Source organism: Mus caroli, unplaced genomic scaffold, assembly GCF_978045245.1.
Source record: "Mus caroli unplaced genomic scaffold, Mus_caroli_1 scaffold_5, whole genome shotgun sequence".
In the NCBI taxonomy this organism is placed as follows: Eukaryota; Metazoa; Chordata; class Mammalia; order Rodentia; family Muridae; genus Mus; species Mus caroli.
This window is the reverse complement of record NW_028227260.1, coordinates 72,691,787-72,718,389: the sequence shown is the minus strand read 5'-3', so window position 1 is coordinate 72,718,389 and position 26,603 is coordinate 72,691,787. Positions and strand designations below refer to the sequence as shown.

The following is a 26,603-nucleotide window of genomic DNA, read 5'->3' as shown; positions in this document are numbered from 1 at the left end:
TGTTACTTAGTCTAACCCATTTTTCAAAACATTTATTCACTGTAATCCACCATGTACCATTTGATCCATTAATGCATAAAACCTAGTCTCTGTCAGTCACATAAATTTCCCAGTTGCAAATACATTGTTTCTAGAACTATAGAGTTGACAGCAAAACAACATTTAAACTAACCAAAGTAATTTTAAAACTTATACTTTGATGTATATGCATGTGCCTGAATGTATACATGTGCACGGTTGTTGTGTGGGTGCCTGTTGGAGCCCATAAGAGGGCATCAGATCCCCTACAAACTGGGAATATAGAAGGTTGTGCAGTGCCTAATTTTGGTGCTAAGAACTAAATCCCAGTCTTCTGCAAAAATAGCAAGTGCTTTTAACCAGCCTCCTATTTTATTTATTTCATTTATTATTTATGTTTGTTGTGTTGGTGATGTGGGTATGAGTGCCTTCAGAGGCAAGAGGAGGGTAGTTGATTACCTGGAGCTGAAGCTACAGTAGATGTGAATCACTTGACATGGATGGTGGGAACCAAACGTAGATCATCTTCAAGAAAAGTAATTGCTTAGCTATTAAGCCATCAAGCTACAATACATTATTATAAACAGTAAGAATGACACTGAAGTAAAGCAGTAGATTACAAGCAGATGCAAGAAAAATAATAAGGAAATCTATTTTAACCGTGTTTTGCAGTGAAGACATGCCATGGAGAAGATACTTTGAGATCTAAATGATGAGAAGGAAGAAGCCATACATAGGTTGAAGGGAATTTCAAAGGCTATGGATGTAGGAATGAGTTAATTGTATACATAGCTGTGGCATTAGCAGTGTGGAAGTAGCATGGTGTCCACAAAAATATTGGATGCATTTAGATCCAACCTGCTAAGAACACTTTAAGTGGAATGGAAAGAAACTGGAATCTCTTGTTCATCTTCATGTACTAGTCTGGAACTAGTCATTGTCCATAATCAGTTTTCAAGTCTAGGTATATCCAACTGGAATAGGATGAAGCATACTAATCCATACTATAGGGGAATGTCAGGGCAGGGAGGTGGGAGTAAGTGGGTAGGTGGGTAGGTGAACACCCTCAGAGAATCAGGGGAAGGGCTAATGGGATAGGGGGTTTCTGGAGGGGAAACCAGGAAAGGGGATAACATTTAAAATGTAAATAAAGAAAATATCCAGTAAAATAACAGAAAAAATTCATGGAATCTATACCAAATTTAACTCTAGGCCGAGGCTCAGCTGCAGCCTAACACTCATGCTAATATTGAACTAGACTCAAAGAAAAGAAAGAAGCAGGTAAAGAAAAAGAGGAGAGAAAATGGAGAGCAAAAATGAGGACAAGGTAGGACAGGAATGAATGGAGAAGAGTGAGAGGAAATTTGAAATGAGAGGAAAGAAAAAAGCAACTTCTCTTTTTGGCCAGTAGATTCACCAATCCTACCTCTATTGCATTTCTCTAGAGTCCAAAGAATTCTTCATGGAATAAAATTTGAACTTGATATTGAAAATCAAGAAAAATTGATTTTCTCAGTGAATAGCCTGCAAAGTCTTTGAATCAATCTTCCAGGAACTCAAAGCCAGAGGAGCCAGCAGAGCTCTTTTTGCATAGCACAGTTGGTGACTGAGATCATCCTGCTATGCGTCACCCCCACCCAGAGAATGAGCATCCCTCATATAATAGCTTAGTCATCTGGAAAAGTCCTGAAAGAGATAGGAAGCCTCACTAATCCAAGAAGGAAAGAAGAAACTCTGAACTTTGTCTCTGTAACTCCTTCCATGGGTATTTTGTTCCCCCTTCTAGGTAGGAACATAGTATCCACACTTTGGTCTTCCTTCTTCTTGAGTTTCATGAGTTTTGCAAATTGCATTTTGGGTATTCTAAGTTTCTGGGCTAATATCCACTTATCAGTGAGTGCATATCATGTGTGCTCTTTTGTGATTGGGTTACCTCAGGATGATATCCTCCAGATCCATCCACTTGCCAAAGAATTTCATAAATTCAGTGTTTTTAATAGCTTAGTAGTAGTCCGTTGTGTAAATGTACCACATTTTCTATATCCATTTTTCTGTTGAAGGACATCTGGGTTCTTTCCAGCTACTGGCTATTATAAATAAGGCTGCTATGAACATCGTGAAGCATGTGTTCTTATTACCAGTTGGAACTTCTTTTTTTTTGATTTTTAATATTTTTATTACATATTTTCCTCAATTACATTTCCAATGCTATCCCAAAAGTCCCCCATAGCGTCCCCCACTTCCCTACCCACCCATTCCCATTCTTTTGGCCCTGGCATTCCCCTATATTGGGGCATATAAAGTTTGCAAGTCCAATGGGCCTCTCTTTCCATTGATGGCCGACTAGGCCATCTTTCGATACATATGCAGCTAGAGACAAGAGCTCCGGGGTTCTGGTTAGTACATCATGTTGCCAGTTGGAACTTCTTCTGAGCTGAGACTGAAGGACCATTCAGTGACTGCTCCACCCGGGGATCCATTCCATAAACAACCACCAAACCCAGACACTATTGCATATACCAACAAGATTTTGCTGACAAGACCCTGATATAGCTATCTTTTGTGAGGCTATGCCAGTGCCTGGCAAATACAGAAGTGGATGCCCACAATCATCTATTGGATGGAACACAGGGTCCTCAATGAAGGAGCTAGAGAAAGGACCCAAGGAGCTGAAGGGGTCTGCAGCCCTATAGGAGAAACAAGAATATGAATTAACTAGTACCCTCCAGAGCTTGTGTCTCTAGCTGCATATGTAGCAGAGGATGGCCTAGTCAGCCATCAATGGAAGGAGAGGCCCTTGGTCTTGTGAGGATTCTATGCCCCAGTATAGGGAATGCTAGGGCCAGGAAGTGGGAATGGGTGGGTTGGGGAGCAGGGGGAGGAGGGAGGGTATAGGGGATTTTTGGAGAATGTAGAAATGTAGAAAACATCTAATTAAAAAAAAAGAAGAAGAAACTCTGTCTTATGTCAAGAAGTCAAGCCTTTTACTTTCAGATTTGGAAAATGAAGTCTACAGAGTTTCCATAGCATGTCAGAACAGAGCCCAGAGTTGTCCTAGACTTATTTTAGTCAGTTATGGGACTGGATTCTGCAATATGTCTTAGGTCTTAATTGAGAATCAGTTGTTTTATAAGCTGTCTGAAAAATCCATGTTTGATTACTTACTTACTTAATTTTGGGGTTGGGAGTAGAGTCTCTCTGTGTAGTGTAGACAGGTCTCAAAGTTGTTATCCTCCTGTTTCATCTTTCCTAGTTATGAGAATAGAGGTATACAGGTGATATTATAAATCAATTGCATTTAAGTTTTCTAGCATCTTTCTAGGAGACTAAGGTATAATTGCAACTTTGCTTTGACTTCGGATGATAGATCTCTTCAGCCCAACCAACTTTTCCCATTTTCTCTTTGGTTTTCATTTTGTTCTTTTCATCACTAAGCATGATAAGAATATAATTCTGGCCGGGCATGGTGGCGCACGCCTTTAATCCCAGCACTCGGGAGGCAGAGGCAGGCGGATTTCTGAGTTCGAGGCCAGCCTGGTATACAAAGTGAGTGCCAGGACAGCCAGGGCTACACAGAGAAACCCTGTCTCGAAAAAAAAAAAAAAAAAAAAGAATATAATTCTGCCCCAGCTAATTTTGTATATGTTGTATAGACAGTTGTGCCTTTTAGAAGTTTTATGTTTAGAATCCATACAGATGGTTGAATATCTATATACATACAATGTTATATATGTATATGAAAACCAGGTAGTTGTGTTTAGTAGAAACTTGTCAAATAAATCAGATGACTAAATGATATGTTGCACTGTTAAATATACATTTTTACGGCTGTGGGACAGTTTCTGTGTATAAATTAGTATGTAAACCTCATATTTATTGTATTCATATTAGTCTTTGCAAATGGATCTGTCATTGTGTGAGACAGTAACTGTACACTTTATACAGATTTTCTGAGTTATGAACTGTTTCAGTAAATACTGTTCACAGGCCAAAAAAAAATATAATTCTGGTTAAAGTTAGATGTGTCTTTCTTTGCAATGTGTCTCATCAAGTTCATGGGAAGAAAGCAGAGAGAAGATATCACTCCTCAACAATTGGTGAACTAGTAGGTGAGCATTCATTTCCAGTTAGACCTTAATTCTGGGTCTTTCACTAAGAACTTACTATGCTCTGTGTATAAACTCTATAGAAAGAAACTCTTGCCTAAAGACTTTTTTACTTCAGCAGAATTGGAATTATTAGTTTAACATGACTGAAAATCATTTGTGAACCAAGGTGGAGCCAAGCTATGGAAAGCAGTTCGTTTAACAAGCATTTTAGTCAGATTTAACTAATATGTATAGAGTTTCTGCTTCACACAGGGGCTTACTTTAAGCCCTCGAACGCCAAAAATGAGTAAATCAAGGAGAATGCCTGATAGTGTACATCTTCTTGCCACATAATCAGCTAGCATAAATGCAACCTAGTCAGACTTTAGTTCAGGTTACCTGCAAAGCAAAGGAGAGAAGGGATAGAATGTTTCTAGATGATAAGTAATTGAGACAATGATTGAACTTGGCTTGAAAAATAAGTGTAATATCTCATGACAAGATAGATGCAAGTGAACCAGGAAGCTCTCCAGATTCAGAGATGTGCATGTGAAAGCGAGATATCCACTAACATATATGGCATGTAGTATCTGGGATATAAAATAAGTAGAGACAGATAAACATTTAGTTTGTGGTAATATTGTGAAAAAAAACCTCAGTCACTAGACTGACAAATTTAGTATGACAATTGACAGCCACTGATCCTTTTAAAGCAGTATAATCAGACCATTAGAATTATGTGGCTGATGCCAAGAAGCACTTGCTGACAGGAGCCTGGTATGGCTGTCCTCTGAGAGGCTCTGCCAGTGCCTGACCTAAGACAGATAGATGCAGATACTCACAGCCAACCATTGGACTGGGCCCAGGAATCCAAATGGAAGAGGTAGGGGGAGGACTGAAGGAGCTGAAGGGGATTGCAACCCATAGGAGGAACAACAGTATCAATTAACTGGACCCCTCAGAGCTTCCAGGGACTAAACTACCAATCAGAGTATACATGGGCCGGTCCACTACTTCTGCTATATATGTAGCAAAGGATGGCCTTATCTGGCATCAGTGGGAGGGGAGGTGCTTGGTCCTGTGGAGACTTGATGCCCCAGAGAATGGGGATGCTAGAGAGGTGAGGTGGGTGTGAATGGGTGGGTGGAAGAGCACCCACTTAGAGAAAAGGGGGAGGAGTATGAGGTGGGAGTTTTGTGGAAGAGAGACTGGGAAGGGGGATAACATTTGTACTGTAAAAACATAAAATGATTAATAAATAAAAAAACAAAAAAAACCACTCTGGCAATAAATGTGAAACATTTAGGATTAATACTGTGTTGTATAAAATGGATATTATAGTCATATTTTCCTTTAATTTATATTTTTGTTATAAGAACCATATAATGGTTTTAAGTAACCAAACTGCTAGTTGTTTATTGCAACTAAACTGTGAACTGGGGTTTGTTGTGAACTGTAACTGGGGTTACAGTTGTGAACTGTAAATTGGGGTTTGTTTCCCTCCTTTTCTATGTTTTGTGTTTTCCCTTTATGTCAGTGACTGCAGGAAAATGGTCAGAAATTTGTAGTATTCCTGCAAGTTCATCAATACATACTATGGAGCATAAAGCAAGAGGTGGAAGAATATTTCCTAACCCAACGTGAATTAGGTGTCCCTCAAAATTTTACATTTTCCTCCTAGTTTGTTAAAAATGTATGCACAGAATGACCTTAAATGATTCATATAGAATTCATAGTGTTGAAGACATACACTCTACAATCTTTTAAAAAGATAGGGTCTCAGGCCCTAACAATCCTTTAATGTGATTCAATACATACACTTCGACCCCTAGGACAAAGCCTTTGTCTTTTCTCTAAGCCTGTTCTTCTGCTGAGGTAACTCCAGGAACCTGGCTGCAGCTGCAACAGAGACCAATCTTCCAACAATAAGGCGACATAGAATGGCTTCTCAGGGGGTCTTGTCATTCCCAGACTGAACCTGGGGTTGAAAGCACCATACTGGAATTTCCAGGAGCAGAAGACTGCTCCTAGGAGTCAGTCAAATGTGAGTGAAGTCGGAGAACAAGCCAACAGCCATTCTAGAGAGGACGAGGACTTCCAGAAGTCACAGAGTGACCCAGCCATCGCACAGTGTGATCTTCCCACCTTGGTAAAAAGATGCATTCCGTCCACAGCAGGCCTGGACTCAGCTCTGCTCTGATGCCTTAATGGTGATCCACTCTCTGCAAATGTAATTTCAGAACACCCTACCACAGTCTTCTCATCAATACAACATGATTCTGCCTCCTGATCACTTAGCTCTTGATTAAGGCTGAAGAACAAGGGTTCAGGCCCCAAACCGGTCTTTAAGGTTAGAGGGATAAGCTGACAAGCCCAACAAAGATGCTGTCAGGTTCATTTTCCTTCCACTACATTCACAAACATAATAAAAGTCTTCAGTAACTGCTGTAGTGTACAAAAATAATTCGCCCCTTCCTTGCCAGTGTCTTGGGTAGCTGGCAGTGTTGTAGGATGCCTGACAAGCCGAGGCTCCATTAGTGTTTAGAGAGCTCCACACGAGTGAACTGAAGACCTATGGGCTCTCAATAGCTTCCAAGTCTGTTCTCTCCTGTGGGAACCCATCATTTAGTAAGTGTGTGAACTTGTCTCCTTTGCACAAGAGAATACTTCACTCAGTATTAATGGTGAGATAAACAGAATTGTACAACTTGTCATGAGAATAAAAACGTAGAAAACCCACATCCATCCTAAGTTGTCCTGGATCAAAGGCACCAAATACTGGCCCATGTCAGCACTAATACTCCTGGTTCCATCGACGATTCCTGTGACATTCGCCAGAGCCTCGCTGCTTCCTTGGATCAGCTCTTGGTGACCCAAGTCTGCATAAATAGCAGAGCTAACCATGTTGGATGGTCCACCAATAAGAAACCCCGTAACAGTCATCAGAAGTGCATTGATGGACTTATTGTTTGGGGAGCGACTATACCCAACAAGGGACCCAATGGCTAGGAAGAGGCTGAGGGCCACCACAGGTGCTCTCTTCTGCAGTACGTCATAGATGAAGCCTTGCAGAGTCCCACCTACGATGCGTCCAACATCGTACCCAATGGACAACTTGTCCGCTTCAGCTTCCTTCCACCGGAAGTCGTTACTCAGATAAAAGGGCAACCAGAAGACAAAGGAGTAATTCACTAGATTCAGGCAGGTGTAGGCCAGTGAGTACAGTATGACTCCAGGAAAGCAGCAAGCCTGATGAAAGCTTATGGCCTTCACTTGGATGACAGACCTGTCCTCCTGGATTGAATAATTAGGCTCATAATCATCTTCATTTTCAGCACCATTGATGAGTGACCTCTGTGAATCTTTTTCCAAGCTTTCCTCTGACTTGATACTTGGGAGACCAATTTCTTCTGGTGACAAGAGAAGTCCAAAGAAGTCCCACCAGCAAACTGCACAGATGCAGTCACCAGAAAGGTGTACTCATAACCATACTGGAGAACCGATGAAGCCAGGCATGCTCCCAAAATATTGCCCCCTGAAGCATAGGCACTCCAGAGACCAAAGACAACTCCTCAGCCAGCTTTCCCAAACCAGTTGCCCATCACAGCAACCACACAGGGCCAACCAGTGAACTGCAGCAGGCCGTTCACACTTATTGTAGAAGTACAGTCATTCCGTAAGAATACCAAAGACAAACACCACAAATACAGAAGAGCACATGCCAAAAGACAGAACCCGTCGCAAATTCAGCTGATCCCCTATGATGCCACTGATGAAGAGGCCCACAGCACAGGAAAATAAAAACACAGTATCTAGTGTTCCAAGAAAAAGAGTGGCTTCCTCTGTACTGGGAAACAGATGGTTGCTGCTCCAGATCTCTGCAGGCAGGCCAACTGATATGCTAAAAACATTTGGGGTTCACTGCTTGGAAATACTGACTTTCTTTTAAAAATTTTTTAATTAGATATTTTCTTCATTTACATTTCAAATGCTATCCCAAAAGTGCCCTATACCCACCCCAGCCCTGCTCCCCTACCCACTCACTCCCACTTCTTGACCCTGGCGTTCCCCTATACTGGGGCATATAAAGTTTGCTAGACCAAGGGGCCTCTCTTCCCAATGATGGCCCACTAGACCATCTTCTGCTACATATGCAGCTAGAAACATGAGCTCTGGAGGTACTGATTAGTTCATATTGTTGTTCTACCTATAGGGTTGCAGACCCCTTCAGCTCCTTGGGTACTTTCTCTAGCTCCCAATAGCTGACTGTGAGCATCCACTTCTGTATTTGTCAGGCACTGGCAAAGCCTCACAGGAGACAGCTATTTCAGGGTCCATGTTGCTAAACATTTTTCTTGACACATGGAGCAATGAAGTGCTGAAGAGCATAAGCAGGAACACAGCAACATGGTGATGGCTGAAGCTGGTGAGGAGAGCTCCTCTCTGCAAAACCTGTGGCCAGGACATGCTCTTCCCACTTCCCTCTTCACTTTGACCTCAGTCTTCCCAGTGACTGAGTTATATAGTTTCTTCTTTCTGAGACCCTCCGAAGTACCCGCTCCACTGAACTCCGCTCCCACACCCCCTTTCCCCAGCCACCACCTCACTCAGCCAGAACCATATAATTTTGCCACCTCTATAAAGCATTCTGGAGCTAACATCATCACCACTTATTAATATTTTCTAAACAATTATTCTGGGTAAAGGAAGATTTTAAAGTTCTTGAAAGAGCTGCAGGCTACTAATGAGGAAAGAGTGGGGACATAAAACATCACATGATAAGACAGTAAGAGTTATAACCGGAGAATTAAAATATTTAATGACAATAAAATATAACATATTTATAACATACTTTCCTTCCATGGAGATAAGACACACATGATGATGAGTAGGTTTGTTTCTTTTGTTAAGGATTTGAGGACTCGGATTCTTTGGGGGTAGGGACTCATGATTTATTTGGGCATCACAGGACTGTTTGGGCATCACTCTGTTTATGTTTTGAAAAACATTCCGAAACAAAAAAGAAGGGAGTCAGTAAGCATTCAAAACGATTAGAAACAACAAGGCAAAAGTACAGAATCATGTTAAGCATCAACATTAATAAAGAGTAAGGGGACAAAATGGTTAGGGAGGTAGGTGACTATGGAAACTATAGGTACACAAATTCATCAGTGTCACTGAAAGCTATTCTATCTGAAATGAACTATTGTTCTTTGGCAATGAATTGATGTTTATTCCATGTTCCAATGACATTCATTTGGTTTTAATGATCAAATTGAGCCTGAAGAGGGGCGATGACCTCAAGACACATTGGTTATTGTAGCATTACACATTGTATTTTCACACATGCATCAAATTGTAATTTTATCCTATTTGTAACTGTAAACATAATACATAAAGAAATAGTAGTTAATTGAGACATCAAGAGAAATATGAAGGGTCTATTACCTTTCCTTATTAGGAGTTGTGTGATAATTTGATGATACTACACTGAAGAGTCAATTCATGAATATAGACAGAGAACACAGAATAACTAGATTATGGTACATTAGAATGTGAGACAATGAGAAATCTATGGAACTTGTTTTTTCTTTTTCTAAAATGATGGTAATGAATTATCTGAAAAATAATGTGCGTATTGTAGGTAAAAGGATCTTAAAATGATGTTTATAGCTAGAGTGTACTTATACTCTGAAATATCAACAGATGAAGGACAAAATAGGTTGATGTCTCAGAAGGGCATTTGTATTGATAAAATTTGTGAGAACGCAGCCTGGAGTACTGGAATAAAATGATGTGAGAGTGGTGATTTCCAGTTCTGATACCCCTTTTTGATTCAATTATGATGATCTGAGAGGTTCATAAGAGGCACTAGAGTTTTGAAGCTGCAATTTGCCACTCAGGGAAGAACATTTGGAGAAGTAGGATTAAGGGAGAGGAAATTGACATAAACCACAACAGGCATGGTTCAGAGAAGATGTGAGGATCAGCTTCCTGCCAGCAGAACATGGCTCATAGAAAGAGAAGTGAGAGAATCTCATTATTTATGATCTCCACCCCCAAAATTAGAATCAATTCTGCTTTTGAAAAGAACATGTTAAGGTCTCAAATGGGGATATAGTGGAAAGGAATAGTGGTCTTTGGAATATGGTATAAAAGACAACAAGAGAGATGATTTGAAATCCAGCTCTGCTGACCGTTGAAAGACTTGAAATGTGTTTTCACTTTGGTACTTTGAAATTTTGTTTGATGATCTGTAAAAAGGTCATAACAATACTTATCTCCTAGAGGGGCTTTGATGATTGCAAAAGAGAATCACATAAACCACACAGCACTGTGCCTGACATACAGCCCCTCTTTAATTGTTGGCTGTCTTTTCTCCTTTTGTTCCTCTAGTTCTAGCTATACTGGGTCCTGAAACCTCTACCTGTCCCTGGCCTCTGTCACCTCTTTTTCTATTTAAGATTATTAATAGATAAGGGAAAATTCATGGACTTATGGATGTTGGAGATTCGTATTTTTTAAGAGATAACACTTTCCAAGATAGACCCATGCTTGCCAGACAGTCCTACAAAGACTCTTTCTCTTTCTCTTTCTCTTTCTGCATCTACTTCTAAGCACCAGAAAATGTACAAGAAACCCAGTAACATCAGTGAATTACAGGTATAATGTGTGGTTAGAGGCTCTTATAAACCCTCAAACTTAATTTTCCTCATTAGGGATATATGACTATATGTGCACTGGTAGGTTCTTGCATAATTCCCATGTGGACAGAGATTCAGGCTTACACCTAGCCACCAAGATCTCTTCAATGAGGGCTATCAGTGAAATACACTAAACAAATCTAGATGTGGCCCAAAATACAAGATAAAATATCCCTCAAAATTGTGTAATATTTTTATAACCTTGAAAAAATTCTCACAAATGCTAGATACATATTTAAAATAAGTGATATTTATAATACAATTATTAAATATATGAAAATAAACAATATTATTTATTATAATAACAAAATTAATAGCATGTAGGAAAAAGAAAAATGAATACAATTAATATTAATGTTTTATATGCATGTCATCTTGAACACACATACAAGGTTCAGAGAAATTAATCTGGCTCAACTTTCAAATCGAAGTTTTAAATATTTAGAAAAAGACTTTCCTAAATTCACACATTATATTAAGTTTATTATTATTTCTCTTATAACTTTCTATAGTTAGCCTATATAACAAATTTCTATTGTGAGATTATTTTGTATCTCTTTCTTTTCCTCATTTAAATATGGATTCTAGAAGCCAGAATTCTGATTGTGCTTGTTGTATTTGGTATCTACACCACTAAAATTGATTGACAAATCCAGGAATAGGAGAGGAAGAGTTTTAAACACTTTTAAGTCTGATATATGTATGTATGTATGTATGTATGTATGTATGTATGTATGTATGTATGTATAAGGAGTCTGGTACCCAGAACAAAGAAAGAATTTTCCAAATTTCATGCCACAATTCATGACATAGACGAGGTCTAGATGTCAGGCCTTCTCATACTCTATATACAGTTATTCTTATTGGAAAGGCCAAGATAGTACGAAAAGAGCTACCTAATGAGTTATTGTTTTGGAGGAGAGTCCTTTAAATTCTTTAGTTCAGCTACTTCCCTGAGCTTTAGGGAAGCTCTTTAGGGAAGGGAGCTCTTGTGCTAAATTACAATCTCTGGGAGGACAAGAATGGTGTCTGTTAAGCTCAGTTTCTCTTTGAGGTGTTAATTTTTTCCAAGTTGATTTTAGTTCTCTGTTAAAGAGAAGGTCCCATTCTATGTAATACATACAAACATTTCTATTATCTGCCATTTCCCTTATACCTTTGATTCTAGTTTATATTTCTGGGGGTTCTCTATGTCCTCTATTAAAAATAAGTTCATTGAGAGCAATGATTTTTTAAAAATCTATTTTAAAGATAGATTTATTTTGTTTTTAGATATGTGTATATGTATATATCTGTATGTGGCATGTGCACATTACTAGAGTTTTCAGAGGCCAGAAGCATAGGATTCTGTGGAGCTTGAGTCTCAGAAGGTTGTAAGCCATTCCACATGGGTGTTGAGAATCAAACTCCTCTGGAAAAACAGCAAGAGAAGCAAGAGCTATCAAGCACTGAAACATATCTGCAGCCCCAATTATTTTTATCTTATTCACAACAGTATGCCCTGTGTCTACTACTGCTTTCCCTATAGTAGATGCCCAGTTAATGTTTGTTAGTGAAAAAAAAAAAACTTTATTCAATTTCTTTGAAATCCCATTATATTAAGTTTGCTTTCTTTTGTTGTGATAAACAGCATGGCTAAAAGCAACTTGGTGAGGAAAGTGTTTATTTTATCCTATGCTTCCACATCACAGTCTATTACTGAAGAAAACCAGGGTAGGAAGTCAAAGCAGGAAATTGGAAGCAGGAATTGAAGCTGAGATAATGGTGAAATGATGCTTACTGGCTTGCTCCACATGGCCTTCTCAGCTAGCTTTCTTGTAGGACTCAGAGGACTCAGAACTGGTCCCAGGGAATGTCATTGTCCACAGAGAGGTAGCCCCTCCAACGTCAATAATTAATCCGGAAAATGCCTCACATGTTTGTCATTACAGAGTTTTTTTTTTTTTTTTTTTTTTTTTTTTGACAAGTCTGACCATGCATTTTGGAAAGGATTCTGGTGGAAGACATTTCAAATTTGGGGCTAGAAAAGCCATTGAATGATCAGATCTCAGTGGGGTGTTCTGTGTGAGTTTGGAAGATAAGCATGATGACAGTGATACAGATGGTGCAGGCCTGGCTTGTGAAGTTTCAGAGGGAAGTTTTGAGAGCCCCTTAAAGCCTCTGTTGGGGCCATCGAATTACAGACTCCTAAACCGAAACCTTTTCTTTACTGGGGCAGTTGATATTAGTCAGCTGGGGCTGAAGAATGAGCTGAAGCCTTCTGGGGAGTATTTCCTTAGAGTTAGCACACAGAAGCTGTGTTCCAGAGGTGGCCAAAGCTGTATGTCATAACAGCCAAACTTGGTAGTGTTCAAGTCGCCCAGGTGGTACTATTGTTTTAGGAATAAAGGGGTCATAGCAAGTAGCTGAAGCTTGGCAGTGTGTGGTGGGGCTGTAGTCCATGAAGAGAACCCAGGAGAGACAACTGGTAGAAATGTAGTCTTAGTTGCCATAAAAGGCCTAGGATTGAAAGGGTCATGGAGATAAGTTGAGGCATAGCATCACGTAGCAAGGTTAGAGTCCATTAAGAGAGCCGAGGAAAGGCTACTGGTGAAGGTACAGCCTGGTTGAAGTGGCTATAAGGTGTACCATGAGATGATCTTCAAAGACAGCATCAACTGTGGAATCGAGTTGATCTGAGTTTGGAAGACAAGCTGAGTGTGCTGTGATAGCTCTCTGTCCAAGCCCTATGTAGGAGCCCAGAAGATTATAAGTGAATCCCAGATGCTGGGCACTGAGTATTTACACTGGTGGAGTTTGGTTTTACTTTGTTCATATTGTGCCTGTGTCCTGGTTGTCCTTGGAGTAATAAGCTTTGAACTTATTTTTCTCTTACAGGAAGCCAAAGTTGAGAAATTTTTGGGTTGTAGAGAGACTTTGGATGCTTTGGAGATTTTAGCTAGTTTAGGAAGGCTTGAAAGTAGAATGGGACTTTGGATGATTTAGACAGATTGCTTTTTTTTTCTTTTGGTAGGGGACTAGTTTAATTATTTATGATGTATAAAGGCAATGATATATAAGACAGTCATTTAAAACATGATGTAGGCTGCATGACAAGTATGTCATGTATGTACTGAAATTAGTGGTCTTCAAAATATATACTGATAAACCAGGTGGGAGATGCAGACCCATGTTCTCACCCCTTGAGGGGTGGAGGCAAGAGGGAAGAAACTCATAGTCATCCTCAGCTACACAACAAGTTTGAGGCTAGCTGGGGCCATATGAGACTATCTGAAAAACAAATCATACCAAAAGAAAAAAAAAACATCCATTGCATTTTTAAAAATGAGTCTTGGGCTGGCTGGAGTTTGAACTTTTACCGTGTTTGAATTTGTAAAGACCATGGAACTTCAAACTACTAGAATGTTTTATATTGTGATATTAATATTAAACATGAAATCCCGGGGATAAGCAAGGATGTAAAGGTTATGGTTTTCCAGTTATGTATTTGTGTGTAGCATTGACAAGGGGTCAACTAGGCTAGCTTGTTTTTATGCCAATGTAAAACAAGCTGGATATATTTTGGAAGAGGGAGTCTCGATTGAGAAAATGCTTTCAGATTTACTTGTGGGCAAGCCTATGGTATGTTGTCTTGATTGATGCTTGATGTGGGAGAGACCAGCTCACAATGGGCAGTGACACTTCTGGGCTGGTGATCCTGAGTATATAAGAAAATAGTCTGAGCAAGCCAGAAGTAAGCCAGTATTTAGCAGTCCTGCATGGCTTCTGCACCAGCTCTTGAATTCAGGTTCTTGTCCTGTTTGAGTTCCTGTTCTGACTTCCTTTAGAGTGTGACCCCAGGATATGTAAGTGAAAATAATCACTCTCTGAAAGTTCTTTATGGTCATTGTGTTATGTTACAGCAATAGACACTCTAATACAGAGGTGTTGTACTCAGTTGAGATTTTTTTCTTTCCAGATGACCTTGTGCTAAATTGGCAAAAATAACTGACCCCCCCAAACACCTACTTATTTGGAATTTATTGCCTCCTAAATCAGTGCCAAACTGATTTCTAGCAATGGTTAGCTATGTTAAAAACTCAAGGGTGTATTCTGTATTTTCCTTCTGTTCCCTTGAAGGCACTATTCTTTTCCTTCTTTCAGTAAGAGGGACACAAGAGTGAGAACATAGTCTGCATCAACTCATTGATACAAGGGGCACCAATCCCCATCGGAATTAGTGAACACACACACACACACACACACACACACACACACACACACACACAACACACACACACTCACACACACACACTTTTATTGTAAATTCATAATTTTATATATTTTAGGGATAAAATAATGTGATGATTTATGAACACTCTAGTAATTGTCTTTCTGTGCCTGGTGCATTTCATCTGACATAATTTTTTACATTATGTGTTGTAAATAATGGGATTTCATTCCTTTTAAGGTTGAGTAGGAGGAGGATATATTTTAAATTAATGCAACTTTTGAGGAGGATAAGCAGCCTAAGTGTTGCTACTCCTAAGTGAGCAGCTATTGACAATTGATAGACACTGAAGGAGGGAGAGTCAGTTTGTCTTTAAGAGTGTGGCTCTAGTTAAGTCTACTATGTTCTGATGGATAGCCCTAGATCCATGAGTCTGTGGGCAGCAGGAAATGGAATCTTAGAGAGAGAGAGAGAGAGAGAGAGAGAGAGAGAGAGAGAGAGAGAGAGAGAGAGAGAGAGAGAGAAACAGACATAGACACAGACACAGACACAGACACAGACACAGACACAGAGAGAAACAGAGAGAGAGACGAGACAGAGAGACAAGACAGCCACAGATACACAGAGGAAAGCAGAGACATACAGAAATATAGAGAAAGAAAGTAGGGAGTGTGCAGGTGGGGTGGTGTTGGGGGAGCTGAGGTGAGAAGTGGGGAGTAAATATGGTTAAAATCCATTGTATGCATGCAAGAAATTCTCAAAGAATTAATTGAAAATACTATATTAAAAAAGAAATACAAGTTTCCTCTTGACATATTTGCAATAGGTCATTGCATGTTGGTTTTTCCTTCCTTCCCTGATAAAGACCCTTTGGTAGACCTTTGTAAGAAACAGATAAGCCTGTTTGGCTGGGACTCTGACCAAGAATATGGGGAGAGAAGAGTACAGTCAATTTGTTGTTCATTTTTAAACAATTCTCTGGACCCCTTTTCTTTTTTTTTAATAAATGAATATTTTTATTAGGTATTTTCTTCATTTACATTTCCAGTGCTATCCCAAAAGTTCCCCCATACCCTCCCCCCCCACTCCCCTCCCCAACCCACTCCCACTTCTTGGCCCTGGCGTTCCCCTGTACTAAGGCATATAAAGTTTGCAAGACCGATGGGCCTCTCTTTCCAAAGATGCAGCTAGAAACAGGAGCTCTTGGGGGGGGGGGGGTACTGGTTAGTTCATATTGTTGTTCCAACTATAGGGTTGCAGACCACTTTAGCTCCTTGGGTACTTTCTCTAGCTCCTCCATTAGGGGCCCTGTGATCCATCCGATAGCTGACTGTGAGCTTCCACTTCTGTGTTTGCTAGGTCCCGGCATAGCCTCACAAGAGACAGCTATATCTGGGTCCTTTCAGCAAAATTTTGCTAGTGTATGCAATGGTATCAGTGTTTGGAGGCTGATTATGGGATGGATCCCCAGGTATGGTAGTCTCTAGATTGGACCCCTTTTCTTTTCTTTCCTTTGTTCCTTTTCTTTGTTTCTCTGTTTCTTTTCCTTTTCTTTTTTTTTTTAAACAATGTTAAGAAATTGAACTCAGGGATTTTCACATACTAGGCAAGTGCTCTAACACTGAACAATAATCACAGTTCTTAAAAACCCATTTTATTTGCTTCATTAGTTTTGTCCTTTTAAGAATCTAGGATAAGATGAGCTCTAACAAAGCTTTTAGCCTGACAATCATAAATTAATGAGGCTTTCAGTGTATGACCACATTTGTAAGATAAAAGGATAACCATTCCAAGTTTAACATTTCTTAACTATAGCTAATATACATATTTATTTACATTGCTGCAAGATTCTTTTTATTCATGGATTAACACAAACCATTGAAATCCTGCCTCTTCCATTTGCTATTTGTGACATTACTTACCTCATTCCTTTAATAAGAATAGGGAGGTGGGGTAGATCTGAAAGGAGTTACATAAAGGGAGTGAACATGATCAAACACATTGTGTGAAATTCTTAAGCAAATAATAAATATGTTTTAAAGGGATGATTACCATATTACTCTCAAAAAGCTATGGTAAAGATTTATTAGACTAATAAATATAAATTATCTATCTATCTATCTATCTATCTATCTATCTGATTGATTGATGCAATGAGCTCACAGAATGTGTTCATTATTGTGATTATAGTTTAAAACACTTATTTTGGCAGATCCAATGATTTACTTGGTTTCACCAAGAAATAGAGTTGTATTAGATTTGTCTTTAGTCAGGTCTTCATTATTCTAATATGTCTATAGGTATCAGTAGCTTTTTTACTCATATAAGCTAGTCATTCTATAAAGGCACTTTTTCATTTTTGGTGCTTTGGCTGGAACCCAGAGTATTGGTTGTGGTGGTGGTAGTGTATGCCTTTACTCTCAGCACTCGGGAGGCAGATTTCTGAGTTCAAGGCCAGTCTGGTCTATAGAGTGAATTCCAGGAAGGACAACCAGGGCTACACAGAAAAATGCTGTCTCAAGAAAGGAAAAAAAGCTGTGGTTATTAACACATAACAGCTTACATTAATATTTCTAGTAAATCATTGCCTATTTCTACTGTTATGTATTATTTTTCCCATGATATAAGATGTAGAGCTTTGCATGCAGTAAATGTTTAAACACCCCATTTGAATAAATCTCAGCTGTCATTGATGAGTTAAATGCTGAAATTTATTAAATTGGTACCATTGGCTGTATATGGACCCTCAACGAAACCTCTGTCCCCAGACTCAGGTGTAGAAGAAGTTCTTTAATTCTGATCTGAGTGTGCCTTATAGATTGCATCAGTCTGTAGGTTTCCTCTCACAGGAAGTCCAGTGCAATCCTGGACAGAGCAATCATCAAGGTTGGGGTGGAGTGTGTGGACATCATTCATCTCTTGCATGGGAAGTGGCCATAACATTGCAATTGTCTTTGGGCTCAAAGGTTTTCCAAAGTAAGTGGAGAAAAATGTCCAAGGAAATGAACTCAAAGTAAAAAGGGTGCTTTCCTGGTTCCCACATACATGTGAATAAGCTAAGGATCTCTTAGGGAGTTAAGGCTAGGTGGTCTTCCTCATTTGCTTATGCACTTAGTCATTCATCTAGTCACCTGATAGTCTTGGGGAAACCATTTAACCCCTTGCTTTGGGAAGACAGTATAGGATAGGAGCAAGTCCTTACTTTGGGTTCCTAATAAAAATGGATGCTTAAGGCCAGTGTAGAAAACTACCGATTTTGTTGGAAGTGATCAAAGATTTTTCTAAGGACAAACAGCATCAGTTAAATCTCTCTATCTTTTAAGACATAGATAAAACTTTACTCTTCTAAGAGTCTGTCTAATGTGTTAACAATTTATCCCTTGTCTTGGAAGAATTATGTATTTTAATCTGTACTTCTGATGATACTTTGTATCTCCATCAAATAATTTGTCACATTCTATAGACTACCACAGTTTCTGTCACGTGTTTTTGTTTTCCCCTTTCCTATACTCTGAGAATCCTCAAATCTAAATAAGCAAAAGCTTATTTAAGGTCACACAGTTAATGAATCACATTGTTGAGGTGAAGGACTCTGTCTCAGTAGTCTTTCTCGTCTAGCACTGAGTGAATAAATGAGCATATATACAGAATGGGTCCTCATCACAGCCTGTAAATTCTCCTTTTTACTTTCCTCTCTTTTTTCCTCATCTTCCTTTCTTCCCAAACACAGCAATGAAGAAAAGAATCTCAAATAGGAATCTGTTTGACTGTTCACTGCTCTGAAAAAGTATGGACAACAGGAATAATAAGTGAGGACACCTTTACTGGGTGTGGTGACACATTCAAGTAATTCTAGCATTTGTGTGGCTTAGGCAGGAGACTGCTGCTGTTTGAATTTAAGGTTAGTCTCAGAAAGGTCCTGAAAGGCTGAGATTTAAAGAGAGACTTTGTCTCTAAATAAATAAATAAATAAACAAATAAAACCACCTCTTTGTGCTGTTGTTGCAAGGTTGGCCCTTACCAACATGTTTGGTGTTTGTGGAATAAGAGGAACTCTCAGGCCTTCAGTACCCTTTGTCCTAATTTATATTCTTGTCACACATGGCTTTTAGTTTTTAATCTACCTGTTCCCTAGTAGTATCTTTCCTGGACCTTCTATGGTGCTGAAAATGGACAACATTAATTATTCCTTTAGTAGAGCCAATGTCTCCAGAAGATTTTTGTTTAAAAATCAGTAGAGATGTCTGGGAATATAGCTCAAACAGTTTGAGCATTTTTAAAGCATGTGATAAGCCAGGACATTAATCCCCAACATTAAAAAAAAAAGACAGACTAGCCACTAGAATATTTTAACATATAAAAGGAATATAAAAGGAATGGGTGGCTGAACTTTCCTTTCTCAGAGTTAGTTGAGAGAACATAGTCTCTGCCTAGAAAACTGCTTGATTGCTTTCCTTCTACTCCAATACTTAGTCAAAAACCCAAAAGAAATGGGAGTCAAATCATTCTTGAACCCAAATCTGGAGACATTAGTCTCAGGGCCTAAACTGATAAATTATTTTGATGGAAGGAAGTTATTTGCAAAACAGTGTTAATGTGAATGGATCCTTATTATAGACTATCCTCAGAATCTTAGGGACTGTAATCACAAGAGAGTACACAATAAATAAAGAGAATCAGGGATATAGTCATTAATAATGAATGTTTGAGTTAGAGAGGTTAAGCACAATGCCTCCAACCTCAGCTGTTTAGAGAAAAAACCAGAATTGAGGCTAAGTTCTTACACCCCCAACTCTTAGGATGGGCTCTTTTTGCTTGAATTCAAATTTACAAAACTTTATATGTCATGAACAGATTATTTACAAAAGCTTGAATATTACCCAAGGCCTTATTGCCACTTGTTTAGGTTGAAGGTTATAATTCAACCTCTGCAAATATTTAAACTTATTTCAAGTAGAACCTGAAAACATCACAGGACCTGCTACCATCTTTTATCCTCCATGTTGTTAGAATCCAAGGTTGAAGGACCTAAATAAGAATCCATCATCTTTCTGGTTGTGAATGAAGACTTCACAAATCCCTTCCCAGGGATTATGAACAAGAAGATTTAGCATACAACTACCTCACTGTCTTCCCAAATTCTTTAGTTCCCTTTCTCATCCTGAAGGTCACATTGACTTAAGGATATATAATTATCTTCTATTTTAGTTATCCTTTTTCCCTTTTGTGTGGTTAATAAAATAAATTTTAAATCATCCTAATATCTAGAGCAATAATTGAATGAAAACTCTGTCTTCACCATTAGTTCCTGGTGTTGTTTGCTTAGACAAGCAGTTTTAGTTACAGTGTGTGTCAGAGACTTACCAGCATATTCACTACAATAACTTAGATTGTGGTTTGTTCCTCTTGTAGTGTGGTATTAAGAGTGAGAATTCAGAGTCTCTGAGTCTCACAGAAAGGGAACAATACACTATCAACATTTCTTTTTTCATTAGATATTTTCTTCACTTACATTTCAAATGCTATCCCCTTTCATAGGTTCCTCTCCAAAAATTCCCTATACCCCCCTCTGCCCTGCTCCCTAACCCATCCACTCCTGCTTCTTAGCCCTGGCATTCCCCTGTACTGGGGCATATAATGTTTGCAAGATCAAAGGCCTCTCCTCCCATGGATGGCCTACTAGGCCATTTTCTGATACATATGCAGGTAGAGTCAAGAGCTCCGGGGTACTGGTTAGTTCATAATGTTGTTCCTCCTATAGGATTGCAGACCCCTTTAGCTCCTTGGGTACTTTCTCTAGCTCCTCCATTGGGGGCCCTGTGATCCATCCAATAGATGACTGTGAGCATCCACTTCTGTATTTGCCAGGCACTGGCATAGCCTATACCTTCAGATCAAGCTGCATACTGGGAGACATTCCAGGTAGTGTTGAGAGGTTTAGCCCTGATGTTGAGAGCTCACTTACTTCCACAGTGGATACATCCTAAATTATATGGTCTTCAAGAAGACCTGGTGGGTGCTGGCTTCTCAAGAGAATTGCCCTTTGTGATGAATTCAGGGATACACTGGGTCCCACCCAGCTGTGACCTGGTATTTACTTCCACAAAGGTGCTGCTACAAAGATGGGGCAAGTAGGAACTCTCATTTCTGGAGATAAAAAACCAAAAGCTTCTACATTGTCTATTCATTATTCTTTTAAAACTTTTCTATAGTTTGGGATCTAGAATCATGGGAAGAACAGTCATATCCCAAAGAGAAGTAGCTTGTCTTTAAAAAGGGGTGAGAGTGAATATATTACATTTAGTTTGTGCTAGGCCTTGACGATTATGTAGCTGATTCTTTATTTCAGGAAAGAAGTAAAAGTGCATGTTAACAAAATAAGATTAACACAGGCTTGATGGAAATGGTGTGGTATCAAATTTCAGATTTGCCACAAATTTGCTTCCATTTTTACATTTTGACAATAGATTTTCATTAGATAAAATAGCTCCAATATTTAAAGATTCCCCCAATTGCTCTAGAGAAACTTCCTTGCTTCATAGGCAGAACACAAAGGAAACTTGTACTTCCTGCTTTCCCACTCTGTAGCATGGGAAGTCAGTGTTTTTGGAGGTTGGTTGAGAATGGGTGGAGACAGAGCAGTAGGGGCTATTGCTGCATTAGCAACTACTCCTTTCACAATAGCTCTGTTTTGTCATTTTGTACCCAGATTTCCGTTGGTTAGCCTCAACTTTATCTTCCTCATTTCTGTTTCCTCTTCATGACACCAAGAGTCCTTCAGAACATGTGACCTTCCTGCTCACAACATAAAACTCAGCTTTCTGTGGCCTCTATAGTTCGGCTCAGCACCTATATCCCATCCAAGACAAAGGCACCACTTCAATGACAGGTATAGTATCTACTTGTTTTCTTAGATTCTCATGCTGAAACAGTGCCCACAACAGCTTTCAGTATTCTGGATATGCCTAACTGACTCTCAGATACCAGTTACTGATAAAGGGTCAAAGATTAGACTGATGAAGGTTTCTATTGGCTTTCTATCCATGTGGTAGAGAGAAGGGACACAAAAATTTCTAACAAATGATGATTTTTAGAAGATAGTCATGTAGAAGTTAAATGGTCATCAGAGTCAGGAGTTAGGAGTTCTAAATAGCATTTTAAATTTTGTCCTATATCTGTTACTTTTCTTTGGGTGAGTTGTTTCTATAGTCTAGCACTCAGTGTTTGAGTCCCTTTTGCAGAGAAGAGAAAGACAAAGGTGAGATGCTGTTTAATGTCTTGGCCTCTATGTCTCTTATTTTGAAGGTCACCAGTCTTTGGTTGGGAAAGAAGATGAGACTGCTGCTTGAATGTACACCTCTAGGCAGAGCTGAACATCCTTTAGAAAACTGCTGGTGGTCTGAAAGGTATGACTGAAACATGAAAGGTTCTTTTTTTTCTAGTTTCATAAGTCACTATTCCAATTTCAGAATTTAAAAATCACATAGAAGTGAGGACAAATATATATGTGAGGAACAGAGGTCCTGAGAGAAGAAAAGGTAGTTTCCCAAGGCCACACAGAAAACCTGTAGTACAGCTCAGTCTAAGCCCAGGACAGTGTCCTTTTTCTTCTGCTTTAGGAGGACTGAGATACCAAGAAATAATGGGTATCCTGCAACTGAGGCAGGTGACTATCCTTATATTGAAAAAAAAATCTGGATATTAAGACATGGTCCTGAGCACTTCTTTATCACCAAATATATTTTCTGAGATGTGGCTTATTCTGGACATTTATAGATTTTTGGTAAAATCTTATACCTCTTTTACCAAGCTTATGCCTTCCAGTTTGTGTCATGAAGACTGACTAATTCATATTAGAAGCAATTTTGTGGAGCTATTTAATGGAAGATTTTGCACTCTCATGGGAATAAATGATGGTATTTCAAATCAGATAAATGCATTTGGAGTCCTCCAAATATCAGCCCATGTAGTCATCTATTTCTTCATTCTTATGGGTCTGACTAATTTTAATCAACTAAACTTGCTTCTCTTATATGTATTCCTCTGGATAGGTGTGAACTGGAACATCAAGAATGAAAATGAAATAGTCCCTTACCCAGCTTAAGGACTGACTTACCCATCAATCCTGGAAAACAGTATTTATAATAATCTATTAAGCCAGTGCACTAGGACTCTTTAGCCCCTTTCATGGCTCTTTTCCAGTATTCTTGGGGTATATGAGGTCGGATAGGGCAATTGAGAGGCTATGGATATCTCTAAAGTGCCTAGCTCTCCTTACAGAAGATGATAAGCAGAGATGGTTTCAGGAAAACCAAAACCAATCACTTTCCTTGGCTTTTACTAGCTCCAGAGTTGGAAATAATGTCTCTTTAAGCTCCCTTCTAAAAAGCTCTAGAAGTCTCATCCAATATTTTTCAAGACCTTGAGATGTAAGATTTCTGTCACTATTTCTAGAGAAGACAATTGATGCCCAAGAAAACTTTAAACCTGGGTAGGGCAAAATTTGATACTATTAAGCATTTTGAATAACAGGATCATGATGCTAAACAAAATATCGAATAAATTGAGATGGCTTGGCTCTTCTGGCAGCTGTCCTGGTAACTGTGAGTTCAAACATCTTAATAATTCCTTGCAAAATTCACTGCCTGTTTTGCTCTTTGTTGCTGTTCCTCTCCCTTTTGCAGGGGAATATAAAAAGCAGACAAGAAAAAGTGGTGGGGTGGACAGCCAAGGGACACAATGAGCTGATGGATGATATAATTCCCAAACTGTAAACAACTTGTTTTATGACCATTTGGAAGTCTTTCCCTAAACATCAGACTTCATTTTCTCATTTATAATCTTGAATGGGTAAAACTAGATGACTTATAAGGGCATTTTAATATCATTAATTCTTTACTGTTTATGAGAAAAAGCAACCAAGTTAGACAAAGCCGGCTAAGGTCACAAGAAATTACTGTTTCAATTCTGTTAAATAAATTATCTATCTTTCCCCTGTTAGTATCTATCTTATCTGTTTATTTTAATTTTAAAACATATTTTAGTCACTTTTATTTATGTACAGGGGATCAAATATAGAGTATTGTACAAGTTAGGTAACTGTTCTGCTACTGAGTTTTATCTCTAGACCTTGATTGTTTACTTTTTTGTTTGAGAAAGAGTAGTATTATATAGCCCAAATTGACTTTAAATCTGAGGTTCTCCTATCTCTGTCTATGAAAGCTTGTATGCACACATGTACTATCATACCTGGCTATAGCCACATTTTTGAGCATTTGTTAGGTAACAAATACTAAATTAATGGCTTTATATGCATTATTACATATTCTTGCCATGATTTCATGGGCATTTTTGTGGCTATAGAAGTAGGTTTCAGGGATATAAACTCATTTATTTAAGGTGTTCAGCTAGTTAATGGTAGAGGTAGAATTTAAATCTAGTTTTAAAAATCAACATCTAGGTATATAACCAGGGTAAACAGAGCATACAAGAAGTTGATAGGAGGAAGGAACACATAAATTGTCCCCGACATTTTTCACATCACGTAGGCAGAATGATGACAATTTTTTCCTGTTTCAGCTGAATAGAAGAGTTAATTGAGTCTTGGACCACCAGAATCTCCAGACAAACACTCAGAATCCCCGTTTTTGTTTGGAGCCTTAGCCTGTTTTGTTCACTTCCCTTTTTTGGTGTGTCTTAGTCAGTCATGTTAATGTCTGCCATTTGTCTCATGCTTAGGGTAAGACATAATCACCCTATATTTTTCTCTTTCCAGTTGCACATCTTCCAGCATGTTCTTGCTGCCCAGTGGAGGTTCCTGATCTGGCCATCTGCAGTGTCACGCTCCGTGTATTTGACAAGCTGAGTTGGACACTCTGTGTGGTAGAGTGTCAGTTTGTCAAATACCCCAAGTGTGGCTCATGCTTATCAGCTCCAGGTCCAGGACAGAGCACATAGCCTGCTGGCTACATATGAATGCTTATGAAACATGAATCTCTCTGGAGTTATTCTATGTCTTTGAGGGAACTATAACATTTATTCAGAGGACATCAGAGTAGAAATGATGAAGCTCTGGAGTCTACAAGTCTGGTATGCATATGTGTACATTGTGAAAATGCCATGGACTGCATAGTGGTCTTGAAAATACATGAGGGATACAGGGAATGAGAGTATTATTTGATTTATTATTAATGTCTTCTTTCACTTTCCTCTTCTTGCAGCCAGAATAGCAGAATTTTCATACAAGCATCATGAATTCTATGAGAAAGTAGGAAATAAATATCCACTGTCTGGCCTTCGGAGCACATCTTAACCTTACCTACATTTTCTCTTTTCCACTTTGTTTTTATCCTCCTTAAAAGAACCTTCTTGTTTATCTTCCTTGGACTTTCAGACACTAACAAATTCCAATTTCTCTTGGCACTATTGAAAGTTAACCTATACTTTACTCCTTGGCTAACCACATACTGGTATGTGCTATTATATGTCTTACCATCCAACACATCTTCTAATGTTGTCAGTGAATTTTTCCAGGGTATATTCTTGAATTCTCTATTATATTGTAAGAGTCTAGAGCTTATTATACTCAGTTGATTGCTGTCTCTCATACCATTGTCCAACATTTTAATTATTTAATAAATGTTTACCAATTAATTGATGTTTTACTAGTCAATAACCTTTTGCTATATAGGTCAAATACCAACCAGGGTTTTGAGAAAAAAAAATAAATCAAACTGTGGGTATTCTAATGCTATAGTGTATACAAGATGGTAACCAAAATGGATTTTTTTCCTCTGAGAAATAAGATTTAGGTGTGGGGCAGGAGGGCAAGAAGAAAGAACAGACTCAGAGGGAAATAAATTTTTGAATTATTTGTTTACACGTGTCTTTTTAAACAGAATTTTCTGAGCCTTTAATATTCTATCATTGCACTGAGGTGAACTTCTAATACAGAACTATAAAATGAAGCATCTCCAATCTCTCTCTCCAGAGTCTAACATTTCATAACATATATTTTGGCAAGCTTCTTTAGAGAAATTCCATACTCTCCCTTGGTTCTGGAGATATCTACTTTCATTCTTTAACTTTTCACCCACCAACCAGTGACTTAAATAACAAGAGCCATATTGTTACCCCAATTTTGCTTAGAATTGTCGGAGGGATGTGTCTCTATCTAGGGATGACTTACTGGCTTTCCCTGCACGGAAAAACACCATTCTTTAGGGACAAAGACCATCTTCAGAAGATGTCTGCAGCAAAGTACACACACTGCTAAAAATCCACAGGTCTAACCTCCAGTCTTTGTTCTGCCATTGACTTGATGTATGTTACTTTTGACAAACCTTCATTTCTCTCTGGGCTTCACTTCCCAATTTGTGGTATGTGAATGTTCAGATAAGTAATCTGTAAACATTTTCACATGCAAGAATAGGAGACATTCCTGGTGGTTCCAGTGTAGGGGGTTCCCTGAATTTGTGGCTCATTTTACTAAGGGCAATTTCAATAAACATTCTCTCCTCAAGCCCAGGGATTAATTCTAAAAAGCAGAATGAATAAAGGGTGTTTTCAAGGCTTGCGGGGCTG

At 38.8% G+C, this 26,603-nt stretch overlaps 1 long non-coding RNA gene and 1 pseudogene across 1 annotated transcript; one reads left to right on the top strand and one right to left on the bottom strand.

Annotated features, from left to right (window-relative positions):
- Window positions 1–6,727: 6,727 nt before the first annotated feature.
- On the bottom strand, window positions 6,728–8,573 carry LOC110287511 (sugar phosphate exchanger 3-like; annotated as a pseudogene).
- Window positions 8,574–21,785: 13,212 nt separating this feature from the next.
- LOC115030069 (uncharacterized) lies at window positions 21,786–25,832 on the top strand. The gene is made up of 3 exons (XR_003835665.2): window positions 21,786–21,909; window positions 22,326–22,426; window positions 24,796–25,832. It is a non-coding gene; the product is annotated as an uncharacterized LOC115030069 (long non-coding RNA).
- The last annotated feature ends 771 nt before the right edge of the window (window positions 25,833–26,603 follow it).